Here is a 25,480-nt window from a genome sequence, read left to right on the forward strand (position 1 = left end):
ACACAGGCATGTTAACTGATTACATGCTAGAGGCCTCAATATCAGTCATCCTTAAACCAACAAAGGATCCCACAGAGTGTGGTTTGTATCGCCCTATTTCCTTATTAAGTATTGACACCAAGATATTTGCAGGCATATTAGCGGCCCATCTAAATCCCCTGATGGCGGGGCTGATAGACCCAGATCAGTCCGGATTCATCCCCACCCGCAAAGGAGGAGACAACACAAAATGGCTACTCCATCTCACCGATGTCATACACCAATCGCATCGATGCTGACTAAGAGTTCGATTGAGTCCGCTGGTCCTACCTTTTTGACACATTACAGCATTTTGGGTTCGGAGAGGGCTTTATTAAATGGGTTAGCTGCATATACAAAGCTCCACAAACGTTTGTATGCATCAATGGAGTGTCCTCAAACAGATTCCCCAAAGCAAGAGGCACCTGGCAAAGCTGCCCACTATCACCTCTCCTCTTTGCACTATATCTAGAGCCATTTGTACAAAGCATTCAAGACGACCCATGGATTAACGGCATCAAGTTTGTAGCAGAGACTCATACTATCAGTTTATATGCGGATGACGTGATCCTCTCTCTCACGAGCCCGCAGAAATCTCTTTCGGCTCTCCTGGCAGCATAAGAAACTTTTGGAAAAGTGTCGGGATTTAAAGTAAATCTAATCAAATCACAGATTTTAAACCTTTCGATCGCTCCTTCCCAGAAAGACGTGCTGAAAAGAACATTCCCATTGACATGGGCTGAGGGTTTTATAACTTATCCAGGTATCACCCTGGCCCCTCTGTGACGGTAGCCCTAAACTACACTGCTCTTGTGTACCAACGGTGCAGGCCCTGAGCAGCTGGCGCTGCTTGGGACTGAAATGGATCGGTAGAATTGCAGCAGTTAAAATGACAGTCTTACCGCGCATTCTATATATCTTTCAAACATTACCTCTAACTCCGCCCCCGAAAGTAATGCGCTCTTTACAATTAGCCATTAACAGATTTGTATGAGATGGGAAAAAACTTTGCATAGCACGTGCACATATTGCTAGGTCGACGTGGGATGGGGGGGTGGGGCTGCTTTTACTTCATAGGTACCAACAGGCGGCAAATCTACGTTATATCCTGGATTGGAACCTGCCATTATCAGAGAAACACTGGTCCTTTATGGACCAAACCGTTGAGGGGTCAACATCTGGAGGGAGATCTGGCTGCCGCGTAGAAACAGGGTCTGGGGACTATGGGCCAGATGTAGGTAAAAGTCATTTACCGATTTTTAAATACCGAATTTTACCGATTCGGTAATCAAAAATCGGTAAATGAGATGTAGCAAAAAAATCGGTAAAAAATACCAATTCGGAAAAATTCGGTATCGGATTTCGGTATTTACCGAATCGGTATTTACCGAATCGGTAAATACCGATTCGGTAATGGCCATACAACCCTATGGGCCAAAAGGCCCATCGGAATGCATTGGAAATACCGAATCGGTGAATACCGAATCGGTAAATACCGAATCGGTAAATACTGAATCGGTAACTACGGAATCGGCAAGCAAGTAAAAGTGAAACTAATGAAAACAGCCAATCAGGTGGTACCACCCTCCCCCACCCTACCAGGGAGTGTCTACCCAGGCAGCTGCAACTCATTAGAAGTTTCTGGAGAGTCAGTCAGAGCTAAGCAGTGAAACAGAGCAGCAGGGAGAGTGTTTGGTGAATTGGAAGACTGTGAAAATGGCAAGCAGCACAGAGAGCCAGAAGGCTGAAAGGAAACGAAAAATTAAGTTTAGCAGCATGGAGCTGCAAGTACTGGTGGAGGAAGTGGTGAGGGTCCACAGACAGCTCTTTGGGAGGCAGTCCCTCACAGTTCCAGAGTCTGCCAAAAGGAAACTGTGGACTGCCATAGGAGAGAAGGTGAATGCTGTGGGTGTGACCCCCAGGAGCATAGAGGACCTAAAGAAAAGGTTCTACGACATCAGGAGCCTCACCAAAAGAAAAATGGCAGAGATCCACAAGCAGGCTGGTGTCACCGGTGGAGGCAGGAACCCCGCGCCCCCCCTGACTGACCTGGAGGAACTGGTGGCCTCAACCATCGAGACGGACAGTGTTGTGGGAGTAGGAGATGTGGACAGCTCAGCCAGAGCTACTACAAAAGGTAAGAGGCTTGCGCAGCATGACACACCCAAGCAAACAGCTCCCCTTTAGCCTTTGTGTACAGGCCAACCCCAGTCCAGTACTGCTAGCACTATACATCAGCAAGGCATTATGGGAAATGTAGTCAGCTAATGTAGGACCATTTGTCAGTGCACATAAATCAGCAAGGCACTGAAAGCAAATTAGAGTAATGAAAGTGAAATGTGCTATGCTTTTATTGAAGTGACTGTAAGACATTTGCACTCAGTTTACATACGCTTCTTTATACCTAGGGGCAACATCAGGCAGTGGAGCATCAGCTTCACAAGGGACAGCACCAGCGAGGGAGGAGAGTGTGGTGGCAGGGCCAAGCACCATAGATGCCTCGCAGGAGGAGGAAGACAGCACTGCCATGTTCCATGAGGACGACCCTGTTCATCCCCTCTTGTTTCCCCACTCCCCACAACTATCTCAATCCCCCCATTGGTGTTCTCACCTGAGAACTCCCCGTCACGGTCCCTGCCCACCTGCTACCTCACCAGCCAGGAGGAGAATTATGGCCTCAATGACAGTCATGGCGGGAGCTGAGGGTGAGGCACCAGCACCCACACCAGTCATTCCTGCTGCACAACAGTCCACACAGCAGCCCAGCACCACTCGCCGCGCCAACGCACTCCCAGCAGTGCAGGTCCAACAGGAGAGGGCACAGTGTTCCGTGGCCTTGAGGGGAGCATGGTGCGCATCCAGCGCATGCAGGGTAAATCGATTCAGGCATGCCACCGCCAATTCCGGACCCTCAATCTGCAAATGGGAGAAATGGGCAAGGGCATATGTGAGTTGGTGGAAAGCAACAGGGAGGTAGCTAAAACCAACAGCGACATAGCTTCTGGAATGGCACGCATGACCACTGCCATCACCCAGCTGTGTGCAAAAATGGAAACCATCGAGCACACAAGACGCAGGGATGCGCGTGTGCACAACAGGGCAATGAACCGGCTGGACACGGCAACTTCCCAGCTATGCCGCAGAGGGGTGAACATGCAGGAGAGCCTAACTCAAAACACCGGGGAGGTGACCAGGGGCATGGCCAGGATCACCAGTGCAATGGAGGCCATGAGCATCTCAAATACTGCTGTCAATCCTGCCCTGGACGTGGCTGAGGCAGAGGACAGCAGTAGCCGCAGCAGCCCGGCTAGCGCTGTTTTAGAGCCACGCAGGAGCACCAGGCTCTCAGCAGAGGCTGCAGGCCATGCTGAAGGGAGTGAGCAGCATCCCAGTGGCACTGGGAAGCGCAGCAGAAAATGACTTTGACAGTGTGGGTGAGGCAACCCGGGGCATTACCAGCCCCTACCTTTAAATTAATGTTTTCTTTTGTTGCACATCAGTGCATGAACGTTGTGGCAACATTAAAATATTTTTTTTCACATTCATAACCTGTCTGTGTATCTGTACTCACTCAGAAATAGTTTTCAGTAATCTCCTCACGTCTGTATCTGCCATCACTTGGTGTAGACACTCCAGCAGGTTGTGTTTGTGGCACAGCAATGTCGTCGTCATGGTCCTCGTAGTCTGACAACTCTACCTCAGTGCCCTTCTTGACCGCAAGGTTGTGCAACATTGCACAGGCAGCAATGATCTTACAGCAGGTGATGGGGGTATACTGCCTTGCACCTCCACTCTTGTGCAAGCATCTGAATCTGCTTTTCCAGATTCCAAAGGTCCGTTCTACTACATTCCTTGTGCTTTTGTGGGCCCGGTTATACCTCCTTTGGCTTGGTGTTGAGGGGTTGAGGTAGGGGGTAAGCATGGGTGAATTTTGCGAATCTCGCGTTCGTGAATTTTGCGGATTTGCGAACTCGCAATCCGCAAAATCCGCGAATTCTCGCGAATTTGCGGATTTTTTTTTGTGTGTTTGCGCGGGTTTCTGCCAGTTCGCGAGGGTTTTGTACAATGTCGCAAATTGCGAACTTACCTGTCGGGTCGCAAGTTTCGCGAACTTGTTGTTTCTACGTGTCCAGCCTGTTTGGGACACTCTTCTTCATCACTGCCACTCTCTGTCACCACTGCCACTCTCTGACTACTCATGCCACCCTCTGGCCCACCCATGCCACCCTCTGTTTCATCACAGCACCCTCTGGTTGTCCAGTCAGTGTACATTATTGTGGCAACGCAAGCACACCTTCCCTGCCTCAAGTGACCTGAATTAATTTGGGGCTGATTAATGTGTCACAGAATATTTTTTTAGCTGGCACCTGCTTCCTTAGTGCTTCCTGATTAGTGATCTTTTGAACTTGCTAAGTGCTTTCATTGTTGCAAAATTAGTTACAACACCTGCCCTGCCCCAACTGACAATAATGAATTAGGGGCTGATTAATGGATTTGAACCTCCAGCCTGGCTCCTGCTTGTCTCCCTTAGCTGTAATTCAGGACCTTTGTGGCATATGTGTAACTATTCTGAGGTTCAGAGCAGGGTCACATAATAGTTGCAACTGGCAACTGAACTCTGGAGGGGCCCCTCAGGAAGCACTACAGGAAATGGCTACTAATGATGAGCCTGAACTTTTGAACCTGGTAAGTAGTTTCAGTTTTGCTAAGATCGTATTTCTGCAATTTTGCACTTATTCGCGGGGCGCGAAGTTGTACTGGGAAGCCGCGAACTCACGCGAACAGTGCGAGCAGTGCGAGCAAAATCCGCTGCTCGCGGATTTGCGGATTTTGCGGGAGATTCGCGAATCTCGCGGATTGCGAATTTACCGAAAATCCGCAAAATCCGCGAGCGAAACGGATTTTCCGCCCATGCTTAGTAGGGGGTGAGTATGAATGAGCGGAGGGCATATGCACTGTCGCCTAGAAGGAAAAGGGGTAACATTACTCACATGCATACATGTACTTCACACTGCTATTTTTATTATGGGGGTCTGACAATGTGTCTCACCTAGGAGGTATCCTTCACCAAATTCCCCTGCTGTCAGCCGTGCATAGATACCGCTGTTTTGAAATATGTAGGAGTTGTGGGTACTCCCAGGGAATTTTGCCACCAGGTCAGTGATGGCGCACTTTGCATTGCAAATCACCTGCACATTGATGGTGTGCGTTGACTTCCGATTACGGTATATGTATTCTGTGTCAGCAGGGGAGCAAATCGGAATGTGCGTGCCATCAATGCAGCCAATGATGTGGGGGAATCGTGCCATCTGGTAAAAGTCTGCTTTTGTTTGTACCAGTTCCGCATGGGTTGCAGGGAAAGAAATGTATTGGTCCATCCTCTGTATCATGGCGTCAAGGAATTGGTGGAAAATCCTTGACAGGTTGCTCTGGGTCACCCCTCCTACCGCAGCAGCTACACTTTGATAGCTGCCAGACGCAAGCAGGTGTAGGCTGCATAGCACCTGCACGTGTGGTGGGATAGCGTGTGCCCTTGGGGTGGTGTGCTCCAACAGTGGTTGGAGGTCCCTGATGAGGTCCAAAATGGTGTCTGAGTCCAGCCTGTACCTCTGTAGGATCTCTGCCTCTGTGAGCATGAACAGGGTGATCCTCTGTCTGTAGACCTGCTCCTCTCTCTGCCATTCCCTCTCTCCTTCCTGCTGTAGCCGTAGCCATTTTGCAATGACATAAAATGCCGCCATCCTGCAAGTTGCATTGCATTTTGGGTCTTTTTTTATAGGTTGCAGTTGGTTACCACCTGATTCCAATCCATGGTAAATACCGACTCTGAAATGCCGATTTTGAGGCTAATTCTGTATTTCTGTGCTTCCCTACATCTCTATCAACGTTTTTGCTTCTTATTTTCCGATTCGGTATTTTACCGATTCGGTAACTCTTCCGATTCGGTAAATATTCCGATTCGGTATTTTACCGATTCGGTAACTCTTCCGATTCGGTAAATATTCCGATTCGGTATATTTACCGATTCGGTATGTTAGTGATTCGGTAAATTTACCGAATCTTTTTTTTCTGATTCAGTATTTTACCAATTCGGTAACTTTACCGATTCGGTAAATTACCGATTCGGACAGATTTCGGACTCCTACATCCCGATGGCTCGATACCGCTCGGTAACGGCCGAAATACGGTATTTTCGGCCGTTACAGACCGGTATTGGGCCACCTACATCTGGCCCTATATTCCTCTCCAGTAACGAAACCTACAATGAGAGCCTGGGACAAAGTGACATGCACTAAGAACTTGACGTCATTCTCGTCCCCGATGACTCCAATTACAGGGAATCCTGATTTCCCGCCAGGACGTAACTCAACAATATTTGACAGGTGGCGAGAACAAGGGTATAAACGCATAGGATCTTTATGTGACCCGGTTGGGTTGATCCCATTTGATCAATTAATACAGGATTACGATCTCCCTTCAACAGATGAGTTTCAGTATTTGCAGCTGCGCTATTGGGTCATGGGGCCAACACACCAGGAGGTAGCCTCAAGAAAGCTAACTTGGTTTGAGAAATGGCTGGTGTAAAAGCAGGATGACAAACACCTTCTATCAGAACTTTATGTGTAGTTGACAGGGGTTGAGAAACATGAAAGGAACAAAGGACAGAAGCGGTGGGAGGAAGAACTAGGGTGCTCCATGTCCGACAAAGAATGGGAGGACATTCACTACAGAGCCAGACACACTGCACATAACAAGGCAGGCGCAGATTGGCATACAAAGTGCTATCTTATTGGTATCTTACCCCGGCTCGCATGTACTCCCGGGATAAGAGTCGATCCAAGAGATGCTGGGGGGGGTGCGGTCAGACAGGTTCCCTGGTTCACTTACTTTGGCACTGCCCCAAATTAGAACGCTTCTGGGAGACAGTCCTTGACGACATAGATAAAGCATTTGAGACCTCAATCCCACGCTTCCCAGCGTATACACTCCTGGGTCTACCAAACTCTCCGACATTCCCCTTGCGCTCCCTGAAGGGCAGCCAAATGGCTCTTGCGTTGGGGCACACCAGAGGCTGCAGATCAGTTGGCATGGCCACAAAGATTGTGGCTAATCTTAGCTAAGGAGCGAATGTCCTTGGTGCCAGACCATAAAGACGAGAAATACTTGGAACTATGGTCTCCATTCATTCAGATACTATCTACTGAATTTCGTGAAGTCACCTGCCCACAATACTTACGAATCCTGTGCCTCCTTCCTCCCTGAGAGGAAGTCCCTACAGTCCACTCTTGCCATATACTTACTCGCAACCCTTGCACTCAGATGGGTCATACTAATCCAAGTAATATGCCGATATCAACTATGGGCCAGTGCGGAGAAGAAGAGGGAGGGAAGGGGGGGTGGGGGGATGGTAAAAGACTTTGAATTGTTTTTTTTGGAGTTATTTGATTTCTTCTTTTGTTTTGCAAAACGATCTCTCAACGCTGCGGGCCCCAGGGTTAGAGGCACACAGCTGTGGAGATATTGATCAATAAATACACAGAATGGTTCCATTAAGTGTCATCAGTGATGTTATCAATATAGTCATAGAATATGTCTTGACTGATGTAACACACAAAGTCATAAGTAGTGCGTCCTGGGGGCACTTTTCTAACGCTGCATGGATGGCTTTATGTAATCCTGTGCTTAAAAACTCTGCTAGAAAACCAGACATTTGAGGTAAGCAGTTTTGGAGCTTTTTTGAGCTCGGTGAGGATTTCACGACTCCTTTATTATAATCAAAAGGGTGAACAGAGCAAGAAAAATGCATTCACTTACGTGGCTGGCACCAATGCATTATAGTTCTGATATGTACCTTGTTCAACAGTAAACAAGGCTCTTTTCATACTTCAAAGCCATAATGCATTGGTGCAATTCACATAAATAAAATATTCACCAGAGTGCTCCTGTGCACGGTACATATATTACTAATATATGCAATTAAACGTACTGCTATATGACGCACCCTCAAAGAAATAACATTAAAACTAGCACTAAAAGTCTTTATTTTATTTCTAGTCATCACTTACCTTCTTGCTTCGTGGTTGTATGACACTACAACGCGGGCTATTACCACGCGTGCCATTACAACACTGTTTTTACAACGCAAGTCGATACAACGACTTGCGCTGTAAACGCTGGATAGTGGAATACACGTTACAGTAGGGAAGGTGTTGGAATAGAAAAGTAAACTATTCCCTATCTAACAGCGCCCTCCAGAGCAAGTCGTTGTAACGACTTGCGTTGTAAAAGCAACGTAGTAATGGCAGCGCGTGGTAATGCCCACGTTGTAAAGGCTGCTCACCTTGCTCTGCAGCCTCAGGCAGGGCACAGGCTAGAGTGAGTGGCACTGCCATTCAAAATGGCTATGCACTTGCTTCAAAATTAATGCTGTTTCGCCTATTTTTTTTAACACAACACGCGTGTTCATGCCATCTTATTACCATCTTATTCCACGAGAGGCACAAGAGGCCAGGAGACGCATTTTGGGTAATTATGCATAATTTTGCGTAATTTTTTGCCAACTTACAATAATTACAGTGACGTGATTATGCAAATTTCACACATACCTACAGAAAAGATAGTGCTCTGAATCTGGGGAACTCAGGGAAGGAACCCACAGGTAAAATCTAATGTTGTATTTACTGACAAAGCAGGTCAAGGGTTATTTACCCCAGCAATTTGGCTGCTGAGAACAGGTGAAATGTCCGCTTAATATAATGAAGGAAGCAGTGATGCTGAAAAAGTCGTACGCCATGTATTGAAATATCCCTCAGTGCTGCACCTCTGTGGAGCTTAGGTGTGCCAAGAGGGTCCTGTTGCCACAGCTTCAGAGATATCTTAACCTGCACTCAGTAACATTCTGCAGCAGTTGTTAAATGTGATGATGCAGGATTTGCCAGAGTACCTACACTTTTCAGTAAGAACAGAGGCTCTTAAAAGTCTTAAAATCAGTTTTGCAGTTTGATTGCATCCCCCATGTGCAACACACTAACCCTAGGAAATCCCAGGGAAGGAAACTAGAGGTGCGGCGCACCTGAAGTAAGCTAACCTCCAGTCTAGCATGAACACACAACAGAAGCTCCCCCATAGTGACCGAAACTTAGGAAATGTCACGTTTAGAGAGAGCTGGCATCTCACAAACCGTGAAGGACTGTCCTCACACACCACCTGGTGTCCTGCTTCATCATCTGCAGTCCTCGCGCTCTAGAAACATGGGGGCATATTACCAAGGGGGTTTATCTCCGCTTTTTTGGCTTTAAAAGCCAAGAAAGCAGAGATAAAATTATCTCCCTATTACCTAGCTGTCGCTAACACCAGTTAGCGACAGCTAGTAGGAGATAGCGACCATCCTGGGCCCCACTTTGCATGTCAGTGATATTTATCACTAATGATATGCAAAGTGGGCGTGCCAAGATGTTAGCGACTGAAAACAGTTGCTAACATCGCTATCTCCTATTACCAACTTTTGGAGATATTCACGCTAAGCGCGAATATCTCCAAAAGCTTACACCTGCCCTGAGCAGTTCTTACGATTCAGAAAAGGGGGTGGTGATGAACAGAGTGTCTGAATTGAGCAGACCACTCTTACCCAGTCCAAAGATCAGGGCTTGATCCATCACCGTTATTTATCTCACTGCCCCATCCCAGCTCAGAACCTGGCTATATGCAAATCAGTCTGTCCTTGGCCCAGTGCATCATGGGAATAGGGCAGACTAAACTACCAAGCCAATTCTTCACCAGAAAGGAGACAAGCTACCGGGGACCGGTTTCTGGCATTTCAGCCGTCTTCGGCCCGGCTTGCTTGAATCCTGATGGAGCAGTGAGAAAGGGACTCATGTCTGAGTATACCCTGCCACACCTATAGTGGCCAAAAACGATTCAGAAAAGGGGGTGGTGATGAACAGAGTGTCTGAATTGAGCAGACCACTCTTACCCAGTCCAAAGATCAGGGCTTGATCCATCACCGTTATTTATCTCACTGCCCCATCCCAGCTCAGAACCTGGCTATATGCAAATCAGTCTGTCCCTGGCCCAGTGCATCATGGGAACAGGGCAGACTAAACTACCAAGCCAATTCTTCACCAGAAAGGAGACAAGCTACCGGGGACCGGTTTCTGGCATTTCAGCCGTCTTCGGCCCGGCTTGCTTGAATCCTGATGGAGCAGTGAGAAAGGGACTCATGTCTGAGTATACCCTGCCACACCTATAGTGGCCAAAAACGATTCAGAAAAGGGGGTGGTGATGAACAGAGTGTCTGAATTGAGCAGACCACTCTTACCCAGTCCAAAGATCAGGGCTTGATCCATCACCGTTATTTATCTCACTGCCCCATCCCAGCTCAGAACCTGGCTATATGCAAATCAGTCTGTCCCTGGCCCAGTGCATCATGGGAACAGGGCAGACTAAACTACCAAGCCAATTCTTCACCAGAAAGGAGACAAGCTACCGGGGACCGGTTTCTGGCATTTCAGCCGTCTTCGGCCCGGCTTGCTTGAATCCTGATGGAGCAGTGAGAAAGGGACTCATGTCTGAGTATACCCTGCCACACCTATAGTGGCCAAAAACGATTCAGAAAAGGGGGTGGTGATGAACAGAGTGTCTGAATTGAGCAGACCACTCTTACCCAGTCCAAAGATCAGGGCTTGATCCATCACCGTTATTTATCTCACTGCCCCATCCCAGCTCAGAACCTGGCTATATGCAAATCAGTCTGTCCCTGGCCCAGTGCATCATGGGAACAGGGCAGACTAAACTACCAAGCCAATTCTTCACCAGAAAGGAGACAAGCTACGGGGGACCGGTTTCTGGCATTTCAGCCGTCTTCGGCCCGGCTTGCTTGAATCCTGATGGAGCAGTGAGAAAGGGACTCATGTCTGAGTATACCCTGCCACACCTATAGTGGCCAAAAACGATTCAGAAAAGGGGGTGGTGATGAACAGAGTGTCTGAATTGAGCAGACCACTCTTACCCAGTCCAAAGATCAGGGCTTGATCCATCACCGTTATTTATCTCACTGCCCCATCCCAGCTCAGAACCTGGCTATATGCAAATCAGTCTGTCCCTGGCCCAGTGCATCATGGGAACAGGGCAGACTAAACTACCAAGCCAATTCTTCACCAGAAAGGAGACAAGCTACCGGGGACCGGTTTCTGGCATTTCAGCCGTCTTCGGCCCGGCTTGCTTGAATCCTGATGGAGCAGTGAGAAAGGGACTCATGTCTGAGTATACCCTGCCATACCTATAGTGGCCAAAAACGATTCAGAAAAGGGGGTGGTGATGAACAGAGTGTCTGAATTGAGCAGACCACTCTTACCCAGTCCAAAGATCAGGGCTTGATCCATCACCGTTATTTATCTGGGATGGTGCAGTGAGCTAAAGAACGGTGTTGGATCTAGCCCTGATCTATTGACAGGGTGAGAGCTTTCTGCTTAATTCAGAGACTCTGTCCCTCACCACCCCTTGTTGTAATTATTTTTGTCCACCCTAAGCGTGGAAGGGTATTCTCAGATGTGAGACCCTTGCTCATTGCACCATCAGGATTCAAGCAAACCGGGCCGAAGACGGCTGTAATGCCAGAAACCGGTCCCCGGGAGCTTGTTTCCTTCCCAGTGTAAGAATTGGCTTTTGTAGTTTGGTTTGCCCTGTTCCCATCATGCACTGGGACAGGAACAGACTAATTTGCATACAGCCAGGTTCTGAAACTGGGATGGTGCAGTGAGCTAAAGAACGGTGTTGGATCTAGCCCTGATCTATTGACAGGGTGAGAGCTTTCTGCTTAATTCAGAGACTCTGTCCCTCACCACCCCTTGTTGTAATTATTTTTGTCCACCCTAAGCGTGGAAGGGTATTCTCAGATGTGAGACCCTTGCTCATTGCACCATCAGGATTCAAGCAAACCGGGCCGAAGACGGCTGTAATGCCAGAAACCGGTCCCCGGGAGCTTGTTTCCTTCCCAGTGTAAGAATTGGCTTTTGTAGTTTGGTTTGCCCTGTTCCCATCATGCACTGGGACAGGAACAGACTAATTTGCATACAGCCAGGTTCTGAAACTGGGATGGTGCAGTAAGCTAAAGAACGGTGTTGGATCTAGCCCTGATCTATTGACAGGGTGAGAGCTTTCTGCTTAATTCAGAGACTCTGTCCCTCACCACCCCTTGTTGTAATTATTTTTGTCCACCCTAAGCGTGGAAGGGTATTCTCAGATGTGAGACCCTTGCTCATTGCACCATCAGGATTCAAGCAAACCGGGCCGAAGACGGCTGTAATGCCAGAAACCGGTCCCCGGGAGCTTGTTTCCTTCCCAGTGTAAGAATTGGCTTTTGTAGTTTGGTTTGCCCTGTTCCCATCATGCACTGGGACAGGAACAGACTAATTTGCATACAGCCAGGTTCTGAAACTGGGATGGTGCAGTGAGCTAAAGAACGGTGTTGGATCTAGCCCTGATCTATTGACAGGGTGAGAGCTTTCTGCTTAATTCAGAGACTCTGTCCCTCACCACCCCTTGTTGTAATTATTTTTGTCCACCCTAAGCGTGGAAGGGTATTCTCAGATGTGAGACCCTTGCTCATTGCACCATCAGGATTCAAGCAAACCGGGCCGAAGACGGCTGTAATGCCAGAAACCGGTCCCCGGGAGCTTGTTTCCTTCCCAGTGTAAGAATTGGCTTTTGTAGTTTGGTTTGCCCTGTTCCCATCATGCACTGGGACAGGAACAGACTAATTTGCATACAGCCAGGTTCTGAAACTGGGATGGTGCAGTGAGCTAAAGAACGGTGTTGGATCTAGCCCTGATCTATTGACAGGGTGAGAGCTTTCTGCTTAATTCAGAGACTCTGTCCCTCACCACCCCTTGTTGTAATTATTTTTGTCCACCCTAAGCGTGGAAGGGTATTCTCAGATGTGAGACCCTTGCTCATTGCACCATCAGGATTCAAGCAAACCGGGCCGAAGACGGCTGTAATGCCAGAAACCGGTCCCCAGGAGCTTGTTTCCTTCCCAGTGTAAGAATTGGCTTTTGTAGTTTGGTTTGCCCTGTTCCCATCATGCACTGGGACAGGAACAGACTAATTTGCATACAGCCAGGTTCTGAAACTGGGATGGTGCAGTGAGCTAAAGAACGGTGTTGGATCTAGCCCTGATCTATTGACAGGGTGAGAGCTTTCTGCTTAATTCAGAGACTCTGTCCCTCACCACCCCTTGTTGTAATTATTTTTGTCCACCCTAAGCGTGGAAGGGTATTCTCAGATGTGAGACCCTTGCTCATTGCACCATCAGGATTCAAGCAAACCGGGCCGAAGACGGCTGTAATGCCAGAAACCGGTCCCCGGGAGCTTGTTTCCTTCCCAGTGTAAGAATTGGCTTTTGTAGTTTGGTTTGCCCTGTTCCCATCATGCACTGGGACAGGAACAGACTAATTTGCATACAGCCAGGTTCTGAAACTGGGATGGTGCAGTGAGCTAAAGAACGGTGTTGGATCTAGCCCTGATCTATTGACAGGGTGAGAGCTTTCTGCTTAATTCAGAGACTCTGTCCCTCACCACCCCTTGTTGTAATTATTTTTGTCCACCCTAAGCGTGGAAGGGTATTCTCAGATGTGAGACCCTTGCTCATTGCACCATCAGGATTCAAGCAAACCGGGCCGAAGACGGCTGTAATGCCAGAAACCGGTCCCCAGGAGCTTGTTTCCTTCCCAGTGTAAGAATTGGCTTTTGTAGTTTGGTTTGCCCTGTTCCCATCATGCACTGGGACAGGAACAGACTAATTTGCATACAGCCAGGTTCTGAAACTGGGATGGTGCAGTGAGCTAAAGAACGGTGTTGGATCTAGCCCTGATCTATTGACAGGGTGAGAGCTTTCTGCTTAATTCAGAGACTCTGTCCCTCACCACCCCTTGTTGTAATTATTTTTGTCCACCCTAAGCGTGGAAGGGTATTCTCAGATGTGAGACCCTTGCTCATTGCACCATCAGGATTCAAGCAAACCGGGCCGAAGACGGCTGTAATGCCAGAAACCGGTCCCCGGGAACTTGTTTCCTTCCCAGTGTAAGAATTGGCTTTTGTAGTTTGGTTTGCCCTGTTCCCATCATGCACTGGGACAGGAACAGACTAATTTGCATACAGCCAGGTTCTGAAACTGGGATGGTGCAGTGAGCTAAAGAACGGTGTTGGATCTAGCCCTGATCTATTGACAGGGTGAGAGCTTTCTGCTTAATTCAGAGACTCTGTCCCTCACCACCCCTTGTTGTAATTATTTTTGTCCACCCTAAGCGTGGAAGGGTATTCTCAGATGTGAGACCCTTGCTCATTGCACCATCAGGATTCAAGCAAACCGGGCCGAAGACGGCTGTAATGCCAGAAACCGGTCCCCGGGAGCTTGTTTCCTTCCCAGTGTAAGAATTGGCTTTTGTAGTTTGGTTTGCCCTGTTCCCATCATGCACTGGGACAGGAACAGACTAATTTGCATACAGCCAGGTTCTGAAACTGGGATGGTGCAGTGAGCTAAAGAACGGTGTTGGATCTAGCCCTGATCTATTGACAGGGTGAGAGCTTTCTGCTTAATTCAGAGACTCTGTCCCTCACCACCCCTTGTTGTAATTATTTCTGAGCAGTTCTTAGCCATGTTATCCAATGGGAGGTGGATAACATGGCTAAGAGCATTAGCTCGGTAATGCATGAATATCGCTGACTTTTCAGCGATATTCATGCATTGCGGCAATTTTTATCGCATTTGCGATAAACCTTGGTAATACCAAGGTTTATTTGCGGTAAAAATCGCCGCTGCTCAGCGGTAAATTTTTGTCTCTAACCAAGCAATAGCGATAATTATCGCTATTGCTTGGTAATATGCCCCATGGTTTGGTAGAGAGCGGGCCTACTCCTGGAGACAGGGAGGCGCTTCTAAAACTAAGTGGGGGCCCGTGAACGTGAGTGAGTTTTAAAAATTAGTATAATCGCCAGAATGCATTTATTCAGATAGGAAATTATATTATATTAAAAAATACAAGAACGGTGAGAGGGGGAGTTACTGCCCCATCACCCTAGTGGTTAATTTTGTTGACAATTTTCTGCCTATGTGGCCCTAGGGGTCAGCGACATTCATCAGGACGGAAAAATGAAACAGGGCTCCTATCTTACCAAAATATTAGTATGAAGTTATCACTGGGTAGGTTGACCTAAGTCATACTCTACCTAAGTTGATTTCTTGAAACTTGTGAGCAAATCATTTTATGGAAAAGACTGGCCCCTCCAGGCCCCCCTTGGCTCTACGCCTTGTACATAACGGCGCAACGCAACGTCGGGAATTTCGCATAACAAGGTGACGTGAAATTATGGGGCATAAAATCAAGGGGGGAGATAGGCAATTTTCGCCGCTTTAGCGGCCGTTTTTGCCCGCTAAGTGGCGATAATACTATCCCCCTATTAGCAAGCTGTCGCTAACAGCAGTTAGCGACAGCTTGTAGGCGATAGCGAGCGGTTTGGGGCCCTCTTTGCATGTCAGCGATATTTATCGCTAATGCCCTCTTTGCATGTCAGCGATATTTATCGCTAATGACATGCAAAGTGGGCGTACCCAACCTGTTAGCGACTGAAAGCAGTCGGTAACATCGCTATCGCCTATTAGCAACACAGGCGTAGTGATGGAAATATTCACGCTAAGCGCGAATATCTCCAAAGACTAACACCTGCTCAGACCAGTTCTTAGCCATTATATCCAATGGGAGGTGGATATAATGGCTAAGACCCTGTTAGCGATAATGCGTGAATATCACTGTATTCTCAGCGATATTCACGGATTTTGCCGCTATCGCCGGGAATGTTATCGCTTTTGAGATAAACGTTGCTAATAGCACGTTATCTCAGCAATAAAATCCTGTGATGCGCGGCGATAAAAAAATTGCCGCTAACCCTACTAAGCGATAAATATCGCTATTTGTTGACAATATGCCCTTATGTTCGTTACGCGATATCGCGCAGGAGTAACGAACATTTCAAGCAGGCTAACTAAAAAGTTGCAAGTCAGGTGCTTTTCATCATCTAACCCCCCAGTTGGGTCTGTTGTCGCTCTCGCGCGGCTAAATAGCAACCTGCGTCGTAGTTTCTCTTATATATTACACTGTAACATGTATAGCTCCGTTACAAGTGCCAAACTGGTGACCGCATGCTTAGACAATAAAGTCTTACATTCAAGTTGCCTAAATTAACCAATTGAGTGCGCTTCAGAGAAGTAGTAGAAACACTAACAACTCTCCATTGCTGCCATCTTGTGGCAAGTAGAGAGACCAGCATGTGACGGTGAGAATGCAGTTCTTAATGAGAACATTTCGGCCAATAATGTACTTCATTTGTATAAGCCAAGAGTCACAGCTCCTTCGTGGATGAACAGCAAAATAGAAAAATACAACAATAAATCCGTAGTCTCTTAACAGCTCTAAATCTATTTCATTGGAAAGATTGAGCATGCAGAAAAAATTGTTGTGCGGAGAAGACAAACTAAAGCTTTCTCTTTGCAAATTCTGATACCCGAATTGGCTTTTGGCGCCACCCACTCCACTTTCTTTTTAAGCAGGAAAGATATTTCTTAGGGTGGTACCTTATTTGTAGATGCATCTGCTGTAAGTTACAGAATAGCAAGTATTAACCTCACGTGATCAAAACAGTGGTCGAAGTGCATTAAAAACTAACACTGGCAAACCCAATGATTCGGACCATGATAAATTAGTGTGTTGGGTTATCGGACCTCCAAATGGTTTTTACCAGATGTCACTACACAGCCTGTTGGATAAAAATAATGGCATGATTAATAAAGAGGGCTTATGAGGGAGCCTGGGAATACAAAGGTCAAATGCTTGGTTTTCACGAGTCATTGAATTTTTGGATGTAAACATGGACCGAATTTACATACATAGGACTAATTAGCCCCGTGATTCTCATTCGTGCATTGCGGAATAAAAAATAAAGGGGCATATTATCAAGGCAGGCGAAATGAAATTATCGCCGCTTTAGGTGATAATTTTATCTCCCTATTAGCAAGCTGTCGCTAACATCAGTTAGCCACAGCTTTTAGGTGATAGCGAGCGGTTTGGGGCCCGCTTTGCATGTCAAGCGATATTTATCGCTAATGACATGCTAAGTGGGCGTACCCAACCAGTTAGTGACTGAAAGCAGTCGCTAACGCTGCTATCGCCTATTAGCAAGGCAGGCGTAGCGATAAAAAAATTCACGCTAAGCGCGAATATCGCTGAAAACTAACGCCTGCTCAGACCAGTTCTTAGCCTGTATATCCAATGGGAGATGGATATTCAGGTTAAGACCCTATTGGCTTTAATGCCGGAATATCGCTGTTTTTCCAGCGATTTTCATGCATTTCGCCGCTATTGCCGGATATTTTATCGCATTGGAGATAAACATTGCTAATAGCACATTATCTCTGCGATAAAATCCGGCAATGCTTGGCAATAAAAAAAGTGTTGCAAAGCTTCTTTAGCGATAAATATCGCTAGTTGTTGATAATATGCCCCAAAGTTAGGTAGCTGCAGATGGCATTACAACTAGGGCTCCCGGTTTTATGGTATTTATTTTTTGGCCATTTCGGTCTGTATTTATCCATATTTATTTTTTCGATGGTTTATTTCTATTTATCCATATTTATTTTCTGTTTTGCATGTAAATGAAGTTGAAAAACTGTACATTTCCATATCTATTTACCTGATTGACACATACTCCTTCTTTGATGTCTGTCGTGTTTAACCCCTTCCCTGCGCCTCGTCATGAGGCACAGTGGAGCTTGTCATGAACAAGTATAGATCTTACTTTCCAGCACAGGAGGGAAAACCACTAGCAGCCAAGGTGTTAAACTATTTAAACTGCCAAATATTACATAACAATATATCCACTGGTAAATACTAGCATAATACCATAAATGTATGTTAACTTATGCCGTTATTTAAAGAAATGTCATCCTGTTTTAAATTTTCTATGCTGTCCATCTGCTCAGCTGCTTACCTATAATTCATGAAAGACAGCATGGAGAGTCACTTAAAAGAAGCACAATTTTCTGTATATATCCACTTTTAAAAATAAATTCAGACAGAAAACACGTTGTTTTCTGTCTGTATTTATCTGTAAAAATCCGTAAAAACAACAGAAAACAGGAGTGCCTTAATTACAACATGAGTAAAACTTGCTCTACTGTTCCCCATGTATTGCTGCCTGCCTATTTTAAATGTATGAAGCCTATATAGTTAAAGGTAATATTAGAAAAGTGTAGACAGCTATGCAATATCTGTACTCCACATCCTTAGTGAACATCGACTCTCCTCTTTATAAAATTGCCATTGGCTTTTCAGTAGCTCTTCTGTATAAAAATGAATCTTGCACTGCCATTCAATTTGCTAGGGTAAACAACTTTTACCCCAAAACTTTTACAACGCAGGGAATCACAACGCGGTTGTTACAATGACCGCGTTGTAATTCCGCATACCATTACTCCGCAAGTCGGAACAACGACTTGCGGAGGGGGGGAGGTGTTGGATTTAAAATCCAACACCTTCCCTAGTGTCCGCAACAGACTGGAGTCAGCGCCCCCCTCCGCAAGTCGTTCTTCCGACTTGCGGAGTAATGGTATGCGGAAGCACAACGCGGTCGTTGTAACAACCGCGTTGTGATTCCCTGCGTTGTAAAAGCCAGCGGAATAACGTCATAGATTCATTTGCTAGGGCTCTTATGTGTGCAAGTGAAGATGTCACTGCCGCTGGCTATTCTGCTGCCCTGTATGGGAATAAAGTTTACTCCACCACTGTCTCTTTGGCTGCTCGCCTGTGAAGCTTGCACTGCATGTTCTGTGCATTTTGTATGCATATCTACATATAGCAAGGGCAAACTTTGCAGCTATGCCACTCCTACCAAATGGTGTTTGATTGGCTTCCTTAGACCCTGAGGCGGCAGCAGACAGTTTTGTTTTCCAGGGTGCGCGTGTCGCTGCCAAAATGGTGCCTCCTCTGGTCGACGCACAACCCATCACTGCTGCTCTGTGGAAGAGGTTAGTGCTCTTGAGTGGTGCAGCACAAAATACGAAGTAGTCTGGAAGTTTGTAAAAGCCATATTTTTCAAAATACTGGTAAAGCCTTTCAGCATGAACTGAGTGTACAAAAGATGGTTGTTTTCCCTCTGCCTCTTTTATTGTGGGTTAAGAATGGTCTTAGGCAGGCCTTTAAGTGGGATGAAAAAACTGGGGCGGTTCTCAAAGGGGTGTGGCCAATATAATTAAGGGCGTGGCTTAAAACACATAAGCTAACAATTTGTGCTTAGCATAGTGTGCCGCCCAACTTGCTTTTTGCTGTTTCTGTCATTGCATCCAGATATATGATGCAACAAGTAATATTACACCTACAACATTTCAAGACTTTTGGCTTTGTCAATGGTTGTTAGTCACATAAGATAAATCAGCAGCAACTATGGCTTGTATATAATATTGAACAAGCTTCCATTTAAAGCCATGGTGACACCACAACAATGTTGCTGCTCCTGAGTTTCAAAAAGAGAAGGGATATCCAGAGAGAAAATGACTATCTTTAAAGGATTTCCCTTCCCCAACAACGCTCGACTGGAGTGATGTCATGTCATAACTTCTCCACTTGTGGAAAGTGAGCAGTTTGAGCACGCGCACATCGATGTGTCTGCTGTCACTGCAGTGCAAGGAAAAAATGGACTGCCTGTGCCAGGGCACAAAACAGAGCCTGATAGAGACCCGTTTCGGGGCCTCCTTAAAAAAAACTGCTGGTGCTCAGCACCGGTGAGACCCGGCCCACTTAAAGCCCTGGTCTTAGGCATGTGACCATTCAGGCAAAAGTAATTTTTGCTAAATGCCAATGCAGGGGATGAGGAAGATAGCAAACTATTGGAATCGCTGTCTTTAAAAGGCATGATTAACAGTGCGTGACAGGCTCAGCTCACGGTTCATTGTAGCCGCAGCTGCAGCACTGTCTGATGTCCTCCCCAGGGGTGGCCTTAGGCATGTGCAAGCTGTGCACCTGCACAGGGCCACCAAACAGGGATTTGGCGGCCTCCGGCTCTGTTCCACTTCCAAACACCCTGACCCCCCCCCCCCCCTCCCTTCTTGAATGGCCTCCTCGCTCTGCCCCGGCCGGACGCCCTCTTCCAGGGCCCCATACCTACGCTCCCTGCCCAGGGCCACCATGAGCCTAGAGCCGCCCCTGCCCCTTCCCACACTGAATCAAGAGAGAGAGGGGCAGGGGCAGGGCCTGCCCACCAGTGCGATGCTAGCAAGACCAGTAAGTTTAGGACTGAGCAGTATTGAGGCAAATGCAATTTTGCAGAGCACAGCAGACCACCACTGTAAGAGAACACTACAACAGAGCTCCTGCATTTCTCTGCAGTTGATAAGTGGCCACCCCAGAAGGGGCAGACACTGGTTGGAGAGTGATGTCTCTGGAGAGCTGCAATGTGGTGTATACCTATGAGAGGAAGGAGTCAGGACTTCATTTATATTGTGGTAAAGGGTATGTAGCCAAAAATGGTCTTAAACTGGAAACAGCAATGTGATTTGGTTGTGGTACTGCAAGCAAGTGTAGTGGAGCAGGTGTGAAATGTGGGGTGTGAGGAGAATGTGCAAGCTTATGGGAGCTTTTTGGAGAAGAGTGTTTTAAAACAATTTTCTCAAGGGGCAGTAGATTAGTGAAATTCCATTCCAGCCTTTTTGCAGCAGTTTCGGGATCTTTTGAAAGATTCTTGTTGCTCAAAAGAGTGTCCTTTGTGATATTTATCTCTGCATGCAGTTCATCTTTTGGGTTTTTATTCACAAGAAAGTGTTACTCTAAGTGTCACTCATTTGGTCCGTGAATTTCACATGTAAGTAAACTGAAACAATAGAAATGTCACACACAAGGAATCTGAAAACTTGGCAGCTATGATGGGTGTTATTTCTGATATTTATATGTTTCCCTCTTCTTCATTGCTTGATATTGCTCGCTAGAAAGTGTCACTCATATTCATTGAATGTCACTCATAATTGCACTGAAATTATGAAAATGTCACACATACGCAATCTGAAACCTTGGCAGCTATGAATAGGATTTGGCAGGGCCCGAGCTGGTGGTCTTGTCAATGTGAATGTCTTGTAGCCATGTTGTCTAGCAGCACATCTGCAGTTCAGCATGGCTGAAAGTTACTGAAAGCCCAGAATTAGAGGATGTTGAGGCCGACGTTGAGTCTCTTCGGCCCCCATGTTGAGTTCATTGTCCTGCTCCTCCTAACACAAAAAAGTGCTATGATGTGGCCTACGCTGGCTACACCATAGCACTTTTTTAAGTGACTTGCAGCCATGCTGAACCGCAGGTGTACTGCTAGACAATATGGCTAAAAGACATTCACATTGACAAAGCCAATAGCTTGGGCATTGCTGGGATCTACTGGCTTTGCCAATGCATGTTCGGTGTTGACAGGGTCTTGCCGAACAAATGTGAAAGTGATAGTGAGAAACAGTTGAGGAGCTGTGAAGTTAAGCAAGGACGGAGCTGCCAAATGGGGAACTGGGGAACCAGGTTTGAATCTTGGGGATAGCTGAACAAATTGTGATTCTGGCACATAACTTAAGCTTCCCCCTGCCTACGACAATGAATGTGTCATTGGGTAATGTAACTGGTGAGCACTTAAAGTGCTCCAACACCATTGGCTGGTGTTAGCACTATGGCACATAGGAAGGTGAAACAAGCGCTCCAATACCATTGGATCATGCAAAAGAAAAAAGCAGCAGTAACAAGGGAGGTGGGGAGATGAGTCAAGCATGGAAGCAGGAGGGGATGGGGAGACGGGCAAACAATGACAAGAAAAAAAACCTTAAGTGAAGCAGGAGCAGCGAAAAAAATGAATGTGTCATTGTGTAATATAACTGGTGAGCACTTAAAGCGCTCTAATGCCATTGACGTGTGTTCACGCTATGGCAAGACGAACAACGAAGAGAGCGCTCCATTACTGTTGGATTGTGCAAAAAAAAATAGACAAGTGCTGTTCATGTTTTAACAACACTTTAAGAAATGCAATTGTTTATGTACACATGCATGCATTTTAGTGGTATGGGTGTCTGTGTACAAGGGAGAGGGCCTGAAAAAACAAGTACTCTTATGGAATTCTTGAAAACAAAGAAAAAATTGCTCCACAAACCAGGAGCAGTGTAAGGAGACATTTACTTGGTCCATGTACTATGGGAGGACCACACGCATAAAGATGGCATGACGCTGGCATGCACTGACGAATGGCATTAGCGAAAAGGAAAGCAAGGCTGAAGTTTTCCAATGATAGGCGATGGGCGGCCTGTAGGCCCACAGATAAAGCACAACACGTCTCTTCGAGACAGTGCATGCACTGTCTAGCCGAGACCTAAAAAGTATGCGAACTGTGATGCTGTGCACAATGGGGGTGAGGTGAGTGAGTGTGAGGACGTGGTCAAAGGTGTGGCTAACAAACAAAATATTCTGTAACTTTTTGGGTCTTTCACCTTCAGGTAAGTATATAACTACATATTAAATAACGCACAGCTTAAATGAAAATTAAATGCAAGTTATTTTGATCAGTGGGAAATGCACTATTGTACATTCTGAAACTCCTATTACTTAAGGCAGTGCAACAGAGAGCCAAAACATAGAGTCACAGAATTGAATCCTGGTTGGTGAAGTGAAGAATAGTGACTTATGTATGTTTAGTGCTGTAAAGTCACAGTCAGTGACAGAAAGCACTGTGAACACATAAGTCATTATTTTAAACTTGTATTACACAGAGTATAAGATAGGTTGCTACAAAATACACAAAAAGGTTTAAGATAAAAAAAGTGCTTCCTAAACACAGATCTTAGTAATACCTAGACTATACAATGTGCACATTGTTTTTAGAACTGTTTTCTAAAAGCACATACTTCACAGCTTAGTGGGCAGCTCCCTTTCAAAATCTCTCAAAAACAATAAATATGTGTCATCAGGAAGCACTTTGAACATTGCTTTAAGAAAGGCAAGTTTGGGGGCGAAGATTGCATCTAAAATGTGCCCTGCGTTGTGAGTAAGGTCCGGGACAAGCTGTGAGAGTCCTATGTTGTGTAGACTCTCAAGGAGGTTGGTGGAGCAGTAGACCGAGGAGTCTTCCATGTGCAAGTAGAAGTCACTGAGGAGAATTAAGTTCTTGTAGTTGATGCTGAGGGGGTGATGAAGTCTGAGATGATGTTGAATAAGTTGCCTCGAGAACCGCGGAGGGGGTTAGGGTGTTCGGGGTAGTGGTGGTAGTCCATTTAAGGGTGTCTGATTGATGGTGAGACCTCCACCAGTTTTATGGTGGCTGTCCTGGTGTGCAAAATTGTCCTGGTGTGCAATATTGTATCCTGCTGGAATGGACACAATTATGTGGGGAGCTGAGGTGGTGTTCATCCAGGTTTCCATTAGGAACAGGAGGTTCGGCGTGCTATTGTTGAGGGGGTCCCACATTTTGATGGGCTATTTTATAAGAGAGCAGCTGTTTAGAAGCATGCAAAGTCATCCGGTGTAGTGATGGATGAGGTGAGGTTGTGAGACAGTGATGTAGGAGTTTGAGTGAGGGGGTATGTGGTGTCGAGTTGCTGCAGGTGACGTGACAGTGGGAGCAAGAGAAAGGTCATACCATGCTGTGGGGTGCAGTGTGACAGGAGTGAGTAGAGGGGCATCCGGGGTTGAGCGCCAAGAAGGTCGCTGCGGGGTAATGTCAGTGGGTCATGTGTTGAGAGGTCATAGCACTAGGCATGGTCCAGGCACAATGGCCACCATTAAGTAGGTCCCAGGAGGGGGAGAGCCCAGGGTGGTGGTGGATATGGCTAAGGGGAGGCAGAAAGAAAACACAAGAAGAAAACACAGGAGGGAAATGTGGGAGATCAGGTAATGAGTGGGGGGTGGGGGAGGCAAAGCGTGGGAGGGGGCTAGGAGGCTGGGGAAAGATGGAGACACAAGGTAAAGAGGCACAAAGTAAAGTGGCACAAGGAAAAGAGGCACAAGCATGGTGGCACAAGGAAAAGAGGCACAAACAAAGTGGCAGAAGGCACAAGGAAAAGAGGCACTAAAAAAGAGGCACAGAGCAAAGAGAGCGTGAGTGAGAGAGGCAAAACAAATGCAATGAGTGAGAAAACGAGGCAAAGTAATGTAAACCAGTCAGAGATAAAGGCACAAAGTAAAGGCAAACAGTGAGAGTAACAGGAAAAGAAGTGAGAGAGAGAAAGAAGTATGCACAGAGGCATGGAGAACAGCAACAGTGAGGTTGGTTCCGAAAGGGCCAACACTGGTTGGAGGACCAGTCCCAAGTAAGTCAATCAAACAGTTAAGTATTTGTATAGCAAGGCAAATCACCCATGAGAGTCTCAAAGTGCTGGAGTTGCTGACTGCTCCGTGGTGATGTGTTCTTTTGAACAGCCAGGTCTTGATTCTATTCCTGAATTCCTGGAGTGATGAGGCAGACCTGAGGTGCAGGGGAAGGTCGTTCCAAGCTTTGGCCACCAAGTGTGAGAAGGAGCATCCGCCACTCTGGCTTTGGCAGATCTGGAGTGTCTGCGAGAAATAGGGAAGTGGATCTAGATGTCTGGTCGGTTGGTGGAAGGTCAGCCATTTATTGATGTATGCTGGTCCTTTGTTGTTCACGCTTTGTATGCCTGGGTCAGCATCTCATCTGGATTGGGAGCCAGTGAAGCTTCTTGAGGTGTGCTGTGACGTGGGTCTTTCTGGGGAGGTGGAGGATGGCTCATACTGCTTAGTTTTGTATTGTCTGTAGTCTTCAAGAGGTTTGCAGTGATTCCTATGTTGAGTGTGTTCATGTAGTCCAGCCTGCTGGTGATGAGGGCCTGCGTGATGGTCCTTCTGGTATTGACTGCGACCCATCTGAAGATCTTGCAGAGCCTGTGTAGGATGTGGAAGCAGGTGGATGATACTGCATTTTCCTGTTTCTTCATAGGTAGCTTGCTTCCAAGATGATGCAGAGGATGCAGGTGTGATCTGTCGAGACTGGGAAGGGCCGAGTTCAGCAGACCACCATGTGCCGTCCTATGGCGAGGTGGTTTTTCCAAAGATGAGGATTTCCATCTTGTCCATGTAGATCTTGAAACAGTTGTCCTTCATCCAGTCACTGATGTTGAGCATACATCTGTGTAAGTTGGCTCTGGTGGTGGAGGTGTCTTCTGACAGTGAGAGGATGAGCTGGGTGTTGTTGGTGTAGGAGATGATGTTGACTAAGTGCAATCTGACAGTGTTGGCCGGGGGGTCATGTACGTGTTGAAGAGGGTGGGGCTGAGGGCTGATCTTTGGGGGACACTCAAATGATCTTTTTTGGTTCCAAGTTGAATAGTGGTAGTTGGATTCTCTGGGCTCTTCCAGTGAGGTGTGAGGTGATCCATTTGAGGGCGTCTCCC

This window comes from Lissotriton vulgaris, chromosome 6, assembly GCF_964263255.1.
Source record: "Lissotriton vulgaris chromosome 6, aLisVul1.2, whole genome shotgun sequence".
Taxonomy (NCBI): domain Eukaryota; kingdom Metazoa; phylum Chordata; class Amphibia; order Caudata; family Salamandridae; genus Lissotriton; species Lissotriton vulgaris.